Below are 13,203 nucleotides of genomic sequence, written 5' to 3'. Positions count from 1 at the left end.
TATATAGTTATGTATTTGGAATTCTTTTACTCCCTTGAGCTTTATGAGTGTCTAAGTTTTGGTTTGCTCCAATCAGTGTTAAACGTTGTTCAGTTTTCATGAGCAGATGAAGCATACGTGGTCATGAAAATGCTGAAAGCATACATGTATTTCAAATTATTTTTACTGCCTTCAGCTGTATGAGTGTGTATGAGTGCCTAATATTTGTCCCGCATGTTCATAGTTATTATATTGGTGCTCAAATTAATGTGTTTGACGATACTTATGCCAAAAAATGATGTTCATAAAAAGATGTTCAAAGAAAAATATTGACTAGAAATGGAAAATAACTTAATAAAACCGGAAAAGGAAATAACTTAATTTTAATTTCGGCAGACTTAGTAAATATCCATATAAAAACTATTTGATGACGGCAAGTTAGTTTATTTAATGACGAAAATCCCCCATATAATATCCGGAAACAAATAGTATATTACGGCAAGTGATCATGCCAATCACCAACCATGTCATCAAATCAGAACGTGTATCATCAGCCTTAAATGTGTTTCCGTTATATCTCCAAATGGGTTGGTGACATAAAAATTGGTAGTGTTAGTTTATTTAATGGCATGTTCATTGTTTTTCATTGTAAACTAAGTACTGGGTTGATCACGCCGAATCATAAATCTGATTCTAAAAGATTTTATTTTCTGATTGTGATCATCTCGATTGCTTCATAGAAGGATTTTCTAATCTGCGTTTCCTTATAAACATCTATAAATTGCTACACCCTTGCACCACCCAAACCAGAACGCTCCACCCTTGCACCACCCAAACCTATACGCTCCACCCTTGCCACTCCATTCTCTTTGACATGTCATCATCCAATAGTTCCGAGGATAACCATCAAGATCAAGAAGACACGACTCAGCTTCACCCTGATGATCTAGGTCAACTTGAAGATGAAGAACCGCACCGAGATCGTGGTCTTGGTGAGGGATCCTCATGAAAGTGTAAGAAACTAAAGATGCATGATCATAATCTGCCAGTTCAGTTCCCAACCACTCTTTCCACAAACCACTTTGATAACCTAATCCGACGTCGTGAGGTGCATCACATCCCTCGTGCACATGTCCCCTCAGGCTGGGATATCCAGCGTGACACGAGGTCAAATGCACAGAGGAAAGATGGTTGGGGTACCAGCAACTATGATATTCTGCAGGCACAGCAGCATACTAGCATGTTGGTGCAGACTTTGATTAACCAAATGTATCAGTTGACGGAGGTGGTCGTGAAGCATATCCAAGCATGCGACAAGAAGCCACCACCACCTTCAAATGACCAAGCATGAGGGGGTCTACATTGTTATTTATATTTCTTAGTATGTTAGTTGTTGCATTGCTCCTTATGAGCATTTATCAATGTAATCATTCGGATTCAAATAATCAAGGGTTATTAATTTGCTTGTTGTCTCTTACTTATGCTTGATGACAATGTGATTTTCAGTTATCTTTTATTTATCCCAGCAAACATGCTAATTCCAAGTTGCATGTTTGCTCTCAGCCCCATGACATGTTTTAGTAATGGCAGCAGCGATACACGTGCTTACTCGCAAACCATTTATCTATATCTACACTAACTATAAGAGACAAAAGGTTCCCTCTCCTATCTTACGTCAAAATAATTTTGGGATGCTGTTGCTACCTCCAATGGTCACCTCATTACCAGTGTGTTCTCCTTGGCGTGGGCTTGCTGGCTTCTGCTGCTCCGTATGGGAGAGAGAGCATGCGTGTGTGAGAAATGCCCAAGGGCCAGAGCAGTTTTACCCAGGCGCAAAATTGTGATGCCGACGAGCAGCAGCAACCAGAGTACTTATTTTTTCGTGTTTCGCAAGATGAACCAGCCCTCAGGCGTTGAGAGAGAGAGAGAGATGGAGCGATTATTTTTTCGTGACCGAGAGATGCTGCTGGTGTGCTGCTTCTGCTAATGCATACACAGAGAGGGGCATGTGTCTAATACCATTGCTGCTAATGCATACGCATAGATAGACAAAATTATGTTGTGTGCTATCTATGGGAGCGCGTACTTCTACTACTATTATCTTTATTTGCTGTACTATTGTTTCTCATTTGTACGTATGTGTGTTATACAGATTGTTGTGATGAAAAATAATAAACAATATTATCTTTTGCAAAGCTGTGTTCGAATGAATGATTTGTATTCCAATTATATTGTTTGATATACATTAGGATCGTAAAATTATGTGTTAGACATGATTTATACTAAAATAAAAAAATTGTCTATTCTCCCGTAGCAATTACCTATAAAATAATTAAAGACATGATTTACGCAAGGGCAATTACCTATAACATAATTCAAGATATCATCAAGGTAATGGAAAAAATAGAATATAAAAGGGAAAAAATAAATAATTTAATGTGAAAAATAGAAAGGTTAAGAAATATCCATAAAGAAGAAAGTCAACCTTTCATAGGCAACAAATTGTGATTCTATACGCATGTGATAAATCAGATACGTTTTCATAGGCAAGTTATCATAAATCACAAATTTGCATTAATTAAATATGATGTGAATCAATTCGGTTGATCATGGACTGATTTTGAGATGTCTGTTTCCTTGATTAATAAACAATTTTTAATAGGTTGCCGAATATTAAAGATCTGACAGATATGTCACCCACGGGGACCTAGCCTGCCAAAAATAAATTTTCAAATATATTTCGTTTTCCCGCCGCCCACTATGCTTATATAAACAAGCCCCGCTGCACCATATTTGTCTCCATCTTTCTATAGAGGAAAAGTCATCTCCTACACGACGACCATGGTAATCTCATACGGATCGATCACCTCTAAGAGGGTGATGGCATCACCGCCAGCTCCTGTCATCAGTCAACCCATCACCCCTCCGATGAACAGGCAAGATATAAGAATCTTTTTGTACGTCTATTTGCCATCACTAGATAATGTTTTATTTTATTGAAATAATCACCATTGTTTTGTCACTTGGTCTTTATCTTAAAAGATGTAGCACATGGCATACACTAGAACATAGTAGTAGGCTTGGCGATTAAAACATCTTTTGTCGGCTTGTTCATCTTGTATATTAGTTAAAACTAGATGGACAGTTAGTCTGAAATACATAATAGTTTTTTTCATCGTTGCAAAATATTATATTGCTATAATCAAACCCCGTAGGATATACAATTTTTTTCCATGGCTCCGAAACACCCCGTCCAAATATAACACAATCAATCTACGCATTATATTGCGAGATGCAACCCCAAAAAAATCGCCAGATGTGCAATTGAGGGTGGTGAAAATCTTGTACTGGGAAGGAGGAGATAATTTGATGAAGTAGAAAAAGGAGAAAAATAAGAAGAAAAGGAAGAAGAAAATAAATAAGAAAAACAAGAATAATGTATAAATTTGACATGATTAGTGTTGGGCCACTAGAATGTTATGCTCCTTGTCTGTTTAATTTTATGCTCCCCTTGCAAAATAATTTTACCTCATCCTTTTGTTTTATTCTACGCACAGAAACTTGAATTTTCATTGAGTCCAAATGGAGCACATATATCAGAACTGTTGGATTATTCAAGCTAAGGTCATGTGGAAGGCTCACATCAAAGAGAATGGCATGGGAAACTTGTACCTTCAGTGCATACTACTCGATCGGCATGTAAGGCATTAATCATCTACTTTATCGCCCACATTTTCAAAATATAATTTTGATAAACATGTTTTTTTTTCTCATTGTTTTTATGATTCATAAAAATATATTAGGGAACAAAGATGGAAGCGATTGCGTACAACAGCCAGGCAATCCGTTTCAACAGCATGCTACAAACCGGTAGGACCTATGATTTCAATCGCGTCAGGTTCAGCCCCACAGAAATGCAAGATGGACATTTCTGGTACCTAGCCATGGACTTTGTCACCACACTAAGTTCTACGACTGAGGTTTGGATGTCGGCACAGCAGATAACGTCGACAATTTGCCCACCGTGCTTCCCACAGTTTGGAGAAATATTTGAGCTACGGGACAAAACCATCACTGGTGCATCATCTTTATATCTGTTCTTGCATATTACGCTATAAAACTCAGAGTCTCATTGTGATTTCAAATTTGCAGATGTGGTTGCTATCCTTGCATACATTGGTCGATAGATTATAAGTGGGATTCAATATATAAACGCCGCGTCCCGTCCCTCGAGATTGGCCTCATGAACTTTTAGTAAGCGCCATTTTATAATTTGAGATTTTCATATGCTTATTTTTGTAATTTTATTGTTGCAATGATAGACTCACATTTGTATTTGTTTGTAGACGGCAGATAATTTTCTTACGTGTACGTGAGGAGCACGTTGGGCGTCACTTCTGCCATTTGCAATGCACTGACGATCTGTTTGAGAAGCTTGTTGTTACTTACATACAGGTAAATCGGAGGCAGCGATGCTTGCAAACTATGAGGGAGAGCACATTCATCTTCTCTCCTAACATTAATGATGGTCATCATTATCTACAAGGTAGGGGCTGCGTTCTATTTTAAATTTGTTTTGAATGTATTTTTTCTGTAATACTATGTCACTACTATATAACACTAATTTTTATCATAGATATCCATGAAGCCAGCCTCATGACACTTGATGAAACATGTGCGTACGTCAATGGTGTTGTTCAAGCTAGGAACAATGGGCGCTAGAAGTATCGCGGATGAAATTAGAGCGGCCTTGAGGGTTTTGGATGGCTGACTATGTACTGATGCATATTGCAATGTCGCAAATAAATGACTACTACAGTTTTGTTAGGGATCGAGTTGAGAATTATCCTTTTGGCAATATGAATAATGTATTCTACATCTACAGTACCTTAAAAAACGTAGTGTTCCGTCTTTCGTCTTACATCGTCGTCCTTCGTCCGTCTCTCCCCCACCCTTCCTTTTTTCACGCGAGCCAGAAAAGGAAACAGGACACGCACGCAGTAGATTTTTTTTGGAAAAACTAACTAAGCCTTCTTTCCCTCGTGCGATCCCAACGCATGCATGATCCGGGGATAACACACGTGCACCCACGCCTCCGCCGCTGCATGCTTGCCCCCATCCACCCGAGTCCTCTGGTCCATGATCTCCCTCTCTTATCCCTCCTCCATGTGTCCCTTGTCGATCCTAACACGATGGTGCGCCCGTGGCGCGCATGGAAGGATATTGTTCCAATTGGAATATATATCAAACAATACGTGCATTATTTTTCCCTTACTACTCTTAGTTTTCGCAAGAATATGAGCATTATAAACTCTTGCTTGAACTTTGCAGATTTGCGGGAATAAAAGGCCAATGTTAGGTGTTTCATGCACTAATATTTTATGACAATACTCACTACTGCTGTATTTTATTGATAAATCTTGATATTTCTTTTCAAGAAGGCGTGAAATGAGTATGTCTAGGGCATAACTAGATCTGTCTTAGTTATTGCACATTTATACGAACCACTCAAACATAAAATTAAAGAAAAAAGCTACACACGTCAATCTTCATGCACAAACAATGACATGTGATTTAGATGTGCAATACTACTTAAAGCACATCTAGATGTGCGTTAGCAAAAACGTATTTTATAACTGAAATTTTTCTCTCCAGGGAGATATACCAACGGCCAGAATATGGAACAGTACATGTAAAAGCAGTGGGCATTATTTGCATAATTTAATTAAGGGTAAAGCTGTAGATTGTTCCACATGTTATAGGTTATATTATGCGATATATGTGTTGAACCACTAAATATATATACCCCGTTGCAACGCACGGGCAGTTGCCTATGGGTTATATATATGTAGGTAATAAACCGTTTGATGGCTGAATATAATGGGATTGGGAAGATATTATCTAATACTGGGAGAAAGATCTGATCCTAACACGATTGGAAATAATTTCTACAAGGAAATGAATAACGTATTTAATTAAACGATGTTCATCATTTGGAAGGAAATATTAACTCTCCAAACAATTAGATGTCATGGTAACAATTTGATAAATTCCATCAGCGTCCTATTTCACCACCCGCCCAAGTTCACAGATATCCCATCATCAATTTCCGATCAATAACGAATTTTCTATCCCATGGAGGCGATAATTGGGAATGCTGCGCCCGCACCCCAAGAGGGTGCGCCCGCGCCCGCGCACCAGGAGGATGTTCCTGTGCCCCAGGAGGATGTGCCTGCGCCCATGAATCTTCTCCCCCCACCAATGCATGCCGTGGAAGATGCACTCCAATACATATTTCACTTTATCATGGGCGTTCGAGACCAAGATACATTAAAGTAAGTTGTCTTATTATACATTCTTTTGCTATATACAAATCATGTAGGAACACTCTGGTACACAGCAAACTAAGATAGCTCGATTGGCAATCCTAAAACATTCATAGGTACATGTATACATTTTTTAGTTGAATCCTTGTACGTGAACAATGTCATGCAAAGGCCATGAATTAAGGTTCTAGATTTGATACGTGTAGATACATCTAGGTGAGGACAATCTGACCTCGTGCAATGTCGTGCAATCTAACCATGAATTCGGTTTATAGGTTAGTATAGACTATGAAACGACGATTTCGGTATAGAAAGAGAAAGGGATTGTGCTTTCGACCGTGGCGAGATAGGATAGACTTGGGATTCTTTCTTGGCCCTTGATTGACAACACTCTGGGGCTGAATTAATTAATGAAACTAATAGGAAGGATTGGGATGATGAACTGGATCAATTCTTTCTTTCGCTGACTGACCAAGGTAATTAATTCCTTCCATTGGCCAGGCGGGTAAGCAAGGAGACGACGTTCTCATTAAAAAAAATCCAAATATGCCATGCCGAATAAAGTTAAACTAGAAGAGGACCATTGATGTCCTTTGCTAAATGTTGTTGTGCATTTTTTTGCAGCTCAATATGGATGAGAAGCGCCCGGCCGTACCAGATCCAAATCAGCCTTCGAATGATCCAGGACACCCTTTTTTTCATAAAAAACTTCATCCCGAATGCTTCAACCTTGTTGTTCGTAAGCTTGCTAGCGCTGAAGTAGAGAGGACCGCAGGCACCAACTGGGTTGGAAGCAAACATTATTTCGACTTGCAGTTTCATGCTCAGTCACATGCCCTGAGGTACTCCTAGATGACGCAAGGAGAGTGCATCACGACGATGATTAACTACGTTGTGGTCCAGCCTCTTCCTAAATATGATGTGTTCAACTCTATAATTGTTAGAGACGCTCGTTCTTAAAGTTAGTTGTACTTATTATAATAGCAATTGACATGTGTCGACCTGCCACAGCATCTACTACCGTTGAAACTTTCGGATTCCTCGTACGTGTTACTTGTAGTCAACCGGCTAAGGAGGAGGGTTGTCGTGATGGATCCATCCTTCAACACGTTTGATCTTGAAGATAGCACTCATAATAAAATTGATGAGGAAGGAAATCACATTGCTGAAGGAAGAATTCAACAATGTTTTGCAGACTAGGATCCCTGGTTGGAATACCCAAATCATGGATTGGGAACAAGATACCATGTCCTCTACTGGTCGTGGGTAATCTACTAAATTGATCGCATACATAAGATGCAGACCGTTATAATGTTTAATATTTCTTTTTTGTGTCGCAGCAAACACTCTGGCTTATTTGTCCTACAGGAGATGGCCCACCAGATTGGTCATTTGCGTAGCATGTGCTGGATGAACACTAGCGTAAGTACATATATGATGAGTTGATGTGTGCTAATTATTATCCAACCAATTTATTAAATGATTGAGTTTTTGCACCTTTCCTAGGATCCAATACAGCTCAGACATCAAGTTACGGTCCAGATGCTAATGGTCAAAGACAATGAAGCAGCTGCAAACATCCTAGGAGGGATTAGATCGGCCTTGAGGGTTTTAAGCAACCGAAGATGGACTGATGCATGCAGATGTGCCAAAAATATTTTCCTATACTTCAGCTTTGTTAGGGATCGATTTGATAATTATTTATTTTTGATATGAATAGTTTGATAATAACTTTATGGGGTCTTCTATACATGTACGTTTAAAAAATTTATGATGTTTTGGTATTATCAAACTATCCAAACTTTATGGTGTTTTGGTATTATTGAAGTTTGGTTTTACTACCATATTGTTGGTTTATTAATTGATTTTGTTGGAACGTCACGAATGAATCATTCGTTTGTCTGCCATGAATGAGCAGTGAGCCCCATTTGGGAAGCTGTACAGGGCTAATAGGGTTTGACGCAAGATGAGATGAGTCGCCAGGGTTTTAATGTTTTTCCTATACGCAAATGCATGTGCGTGCACAGGATATTTACATCCTTCGGCGGCAGCACTGTTCCACTACCTGTTTCTGCACCTACTATCTTTACCTCCAAGATGTACAAAGCGGAAATCGTCACATCTATCAATGCCCGCATCCAGCTCAAAATCCCCTAACACTTCCTCTACCATTGAATTTTAAACACGCTATCATCGTGTAGAACATTCATAAATAATAATAAAACAATGGGCCGACACATTTGTAAGTTATTATACTTCAATAAATCCTACAACTCCCACATTAATGCACGAGCAGCCCTAAATAGTAAAGTCCAACCAGGATATGTCAAATGAACCGTAAAGTCATGAATTATATTTGGCAATAAGAACTATATATAAATATCACGTCAATGCCTACTGATCAACATCAGCGCTAAAAGAAAAGCAGATGTGGTAAATACGTCATAGGCTGATGGAAAGTAAATACCTCATGTTCAAGGCTTATTTGTTGCATGCTTGCAGGCAAATTAAAGTGGAGCTGGACCCTATTGCCATCACGCAATGGACTCAGTAATCAAAATTTAGTGGATCGTGAGAAGGCTTCAATGCAACTGGTCCAAGCTATCAAAACGTCCAAATGGAGTGCCCTTTAGGGAGATTAAAACTTTTTTTCTTTGAATTTTAGTTCCTTCTAAATTGAACATTGCCCTCTGGCATGTAATAATATCGCAGACGCTCTAGCGCTGTTCGGGTCCAATATGGGGCAGGTACCCCAGACCTATGGTCGGGTGCTGTCCCTACCTTTGCCTAGGGTTTTGTTGCCACCGATCTTGCTCGGCAACTTGAGGAAGTGAATGAAAGTTTTCCATCAAAAAAAAGGTTTATAATGCCCACGGAGCCCAACGCTTGAATCAAGAGGGGGAAAGATTTATTAGAGGAAAGCCACCGGGCCACACCGTTGAAAACAGGGGGGCAGATTTATTAGGGAAAGACATCAGGGCCCACCGGTTAAATGATGGGGGTGCAGCGATCGCTTTCCATGTGGGCATCGAGCGTTGCAGCGATCGCTCGTGAAAGAGTAAATCCTGTTTCTTTCTATTTTTCGATTGGGAAAGTTATGGGGAAAGGGAGGCATATATTAGGAAACATTTAATATGTCTCTGATTTATCTGCATAGTGCAATCAAAATAAAGATCTTGCCTTAATTTATGATAGTTTTTTCTTACGGAAACATGCAAATAAGGAACGTTAAGGGGCACCTTCCTAACTGTTGAAGCACAATTCCCTACGGCCATCATCTCTACTCAATAAAATCCTACGGGTCCTGACTTCACCGTCGTCCACTGATCCATCCCTCGCTTTTCCAGTGCTACGACAGACGTTTTGCCCCAGTAATGGAAGCAATGCTGATTTTTGGGGGAGTGCGACACGCAGTCGACTTCGTGGACGATTTCATCACGCTTTCCTCAGACGAAGAACAACTAGAGTAAGTTCTCACACCCTAAATATCTAATCTTGTTTGCACTTCATCGTCTAGGTCCACTGCCCTTTACATGTATAATTTTATACAAGTTATCGTATAATTCCACCCCAGTCACTCCCAACAATATTGAAGAAGTGATAAACTACTATGAAAACACTGCAATCTGTTTAAGTTTTTGCTCGTGCATAATATAAAAAGACTTAACTTACATAGAGATTGCAAACTTTTTTAGGTCATTTGATGTGATGTATACTATCGTTAAATTAGTCATATGTTATAGACACCAACACAGTTGGATTGTTTGAGTTTACGTTTACTTAAACTTATGACTGTTATGAACTTTGTTCTTCCTTTTTACAGCACAATCTGGATTAATAGCCCCCGCCCATTCCCTATCGAGATTAGCCTACGGATCATCCGAGACACCATCAGAGGAGATGGAGTTGTCCATCCGTTGTGCTTCAATCTTGCCGTGCGTAAGATTACTACCAACGCAACGGAGAGGAGCGCAGACACCAGCTTTGTTGGAAAGACACATTTTTTCAATTTGGGATTCCATGAGCAAGCACGGGCAAGGCAGACTTGCTTAGGCCAAGAACAGCGCACCAATGCGCTGATTAACAATGTCGTGCTTGAACCTTTTCCAAGATACGAGGTGTTTCACACCCCTACAATTGTAAGTTTTCTCATTGTTATAAATTAGTTTGGTTATTTTGTTTGCCATTTACCTTTGTCTACCAAATGCAGTATATTCTCCCACTGGCACACGTGGATTCGTCATACGGTCTTTTAGCGGTGAAAATGGAAATGGAGAGGACTATCGTTATTGATTATTCGAACCAGGCTTTATTTCAGTTTGAGGAGGACTTCCATGACACTGAACTTCAGAGGGAAGCCCTTTTAGTGAAGCAAGAATTGAGCTTTGTCTTGCAACAGGAGGCCCCTGATAGGAACAGCCAACTTCTGGAATGGCTCGAACAAGAGAATATTCATGCTTCACCTCGGTGGTACTGTTTTAAATTTGTCTTAGGTATTAGTGTGTGCTCTAATATAGATATTACAATATTGTGTTTTTTTGTGACAGCATGGACTCGGATTCAAAGTTTTACAGGAGATGGCCCATCTGTATGAAACCATCGGGAATGACATGGTTCATAACATGCCTAGGACTAATGTAAATGCATTTGTAATGAGGTTACAGCTTTCATATATTTGCTAAATATATCTTCTGACTTTTTTTATGCTTAATTTGAAGGATCCACAAAGTCTCAGGAAGCGACTAATGGTCCAGATGTTGATGGTCAGGGAGAATGAAGCAAAGGATAACATTCCAGATCAAGTTAGAGCAGCGTTGAGATTTATTGGTGGCTAAGGAGGACTGCTGCATCGATAAATACCTAAAAATAAAGTGATGTTTAGTTGCTTGCTAGGTAATAATCTGTTTGAATGCACGTGCTGATCAGATGATCAGATGACATTTTCTGAAATATTTTTAAAGTTTAAAGAGTGATTGATGGTGGCATCCACTAGCTATGTTGGTTTTTTATTTATCTTCCATTCTATCTAAATTTTACGGTTGTAGACCAGACCAGTTTGGACCAGGTTTGGTGCTCCAGGTGAACCGGAGTACTTTTGTATTGTACCATGGCAGGTTTACAACATACTCAAAGTAGACCAGGTGATGTTTTCAGACATTCCGTGCCTCGCATCATATACTACCTCATATAGTATAACTCCACCCATACACGCACTGTTATACTATACGAGGTTTTCTTCATCGGTAATAATCACATTCCAGCTAGAGAATAGTCAATAAACATATGACGGTCATACGGCACGTACCTTGCATATATTCTTTAATTTTGAAGTTGTCCTTGATCTTCCTCTTCCGCCGTTGCCTTTAATTCCAGCTAGCGAATAAACGCTGATTATATTTTTTGTCTTCCTGAATATAGTAACAAAAATGAGAGAGGAATGGTTTTTCTTATTGATCAGTACGTACAGTAAAAAACCAAAACCACTTTAATAGTAGATATGTTAGTGTGCACGCCGTGAATTTTCTATTGCTATACAGCAAAGCAGCTAGCACAAAGCAGTGAGCAACCAGCAAAGCAGGAAGCATTGAACAACTGATAACAGCAAGCAATGAACAACTTATCATCAGCATCATCAAGAGCAGAGGATGGTGGGGTAGAAGGGGGAGGGAGAGGTGTTGGCTCCTTGCTGTTGCCTGTTGCTGGTTCTTGCTGTACTGAAGAGGAGGAGGATTAGCTACTGGAGAGGAGGAGGATGAGGAGCTGCTGGAGAGGAGGGGAGGAGGATCTGCTGCAGAGGAGGGAGAAGATCTGCTGGAGGAGAGGAGCCAGAGAAGGAGGAGGAGGTGTGTGTGGATTGGGGGTTGTTTCTCTCCCTCACTTTCCCCCCTCTAAACTGTTGGCGCCAACAGCATCTCTGTTTCCCACCAGAAAACTGTTTCCCGCCTAAAACTACTTCCCTGCCTGTCTGGCAAGCTCAAGGCGTCCAATCTAGACCAAGGCACCAACCTGGACGCCTTAGCAGCGCTTCTGACGCCTTAAAGCTTAAGGTGGACGCCTTACTCAGGTACCTAAGGCAAGATGGACGCCTTGAGCTTGCAGGTCCTTATGGACGCCTTAAAAACAATGAAGTCACGAACTATATATTTGCCAATAAGAACTATATATAACTATTACGTCAATGCCTACTTATGAACATCAGCAGTAAAAGAAAAGCAGTTGTCGTAAATCATAGGGTGATGGAACGTATGTACCTCATGTTCAAGTATTACTGAAATCCAACGATCATTTCCTGCAGGCTTTGCCTGCAAATTAAAGTGTAACTTGACCCTATTAGAATGATGTAATGGACTCACTTATCAAAATTGAGTTGAGCATACTCTTACATGAGAAGGCTTCAAGGCTTCCCCCTGATTGTACTTTCACCAAGTTTAGTTGATCAAGGAACACATTTGCACTGAAAACAGACATTTGTACAGGGAAATCAAAGAGCCACCACGACACCGAAGTATATTCATAAGAATTTTGATTAAAAAAAGAGACAGATATTCAACAGCCAAATACATTTGAACTTATAAATTTGCTTAACGCCATTGGTTTTTTTAAACAATGCGATTATACCATGATTGAGCTTAGCAATATTAATATTTCAAATGAGGAAATCATCAAGCAATTTAGGTTTTACTTCTAATTTAATTAAATTCATAGTGTTTGTTATAAATTATTTGGAAAACCATAATCTCTATGGCTCTTATTACTAAACTGACTATCCTGGTAATGTTTTATATATGAAATTTTGGTTGGCTAATTGGATCCTAGCCAACCAAGACGACGATGCATTTTGCTTCGCGTGTCAAAGAGAAATTAACAAATCAAACAGTCTGTTTGTCTTACACAGTTT

This window comes from Triticum aestivum, chromosome 1D, assembly GCF_018294505.1.
Source record: "Triticum aestivum cultivar Chinese Spring chromosome 1D, IWGSC CS RefSeq v2.1, whole genome shotgun sequence".
Classification (NCBI taxonomy): Eukaryota; Viridiplantae; Streptophyta; class Magnoliopsida; order Poales; family Poaceae; genus Triticum; species Triticum aestivum.
The sequence above is the reverse complement of the archived record's forward strand: the minus strand, read 5'-3'. Positions refer to the sequence as shown.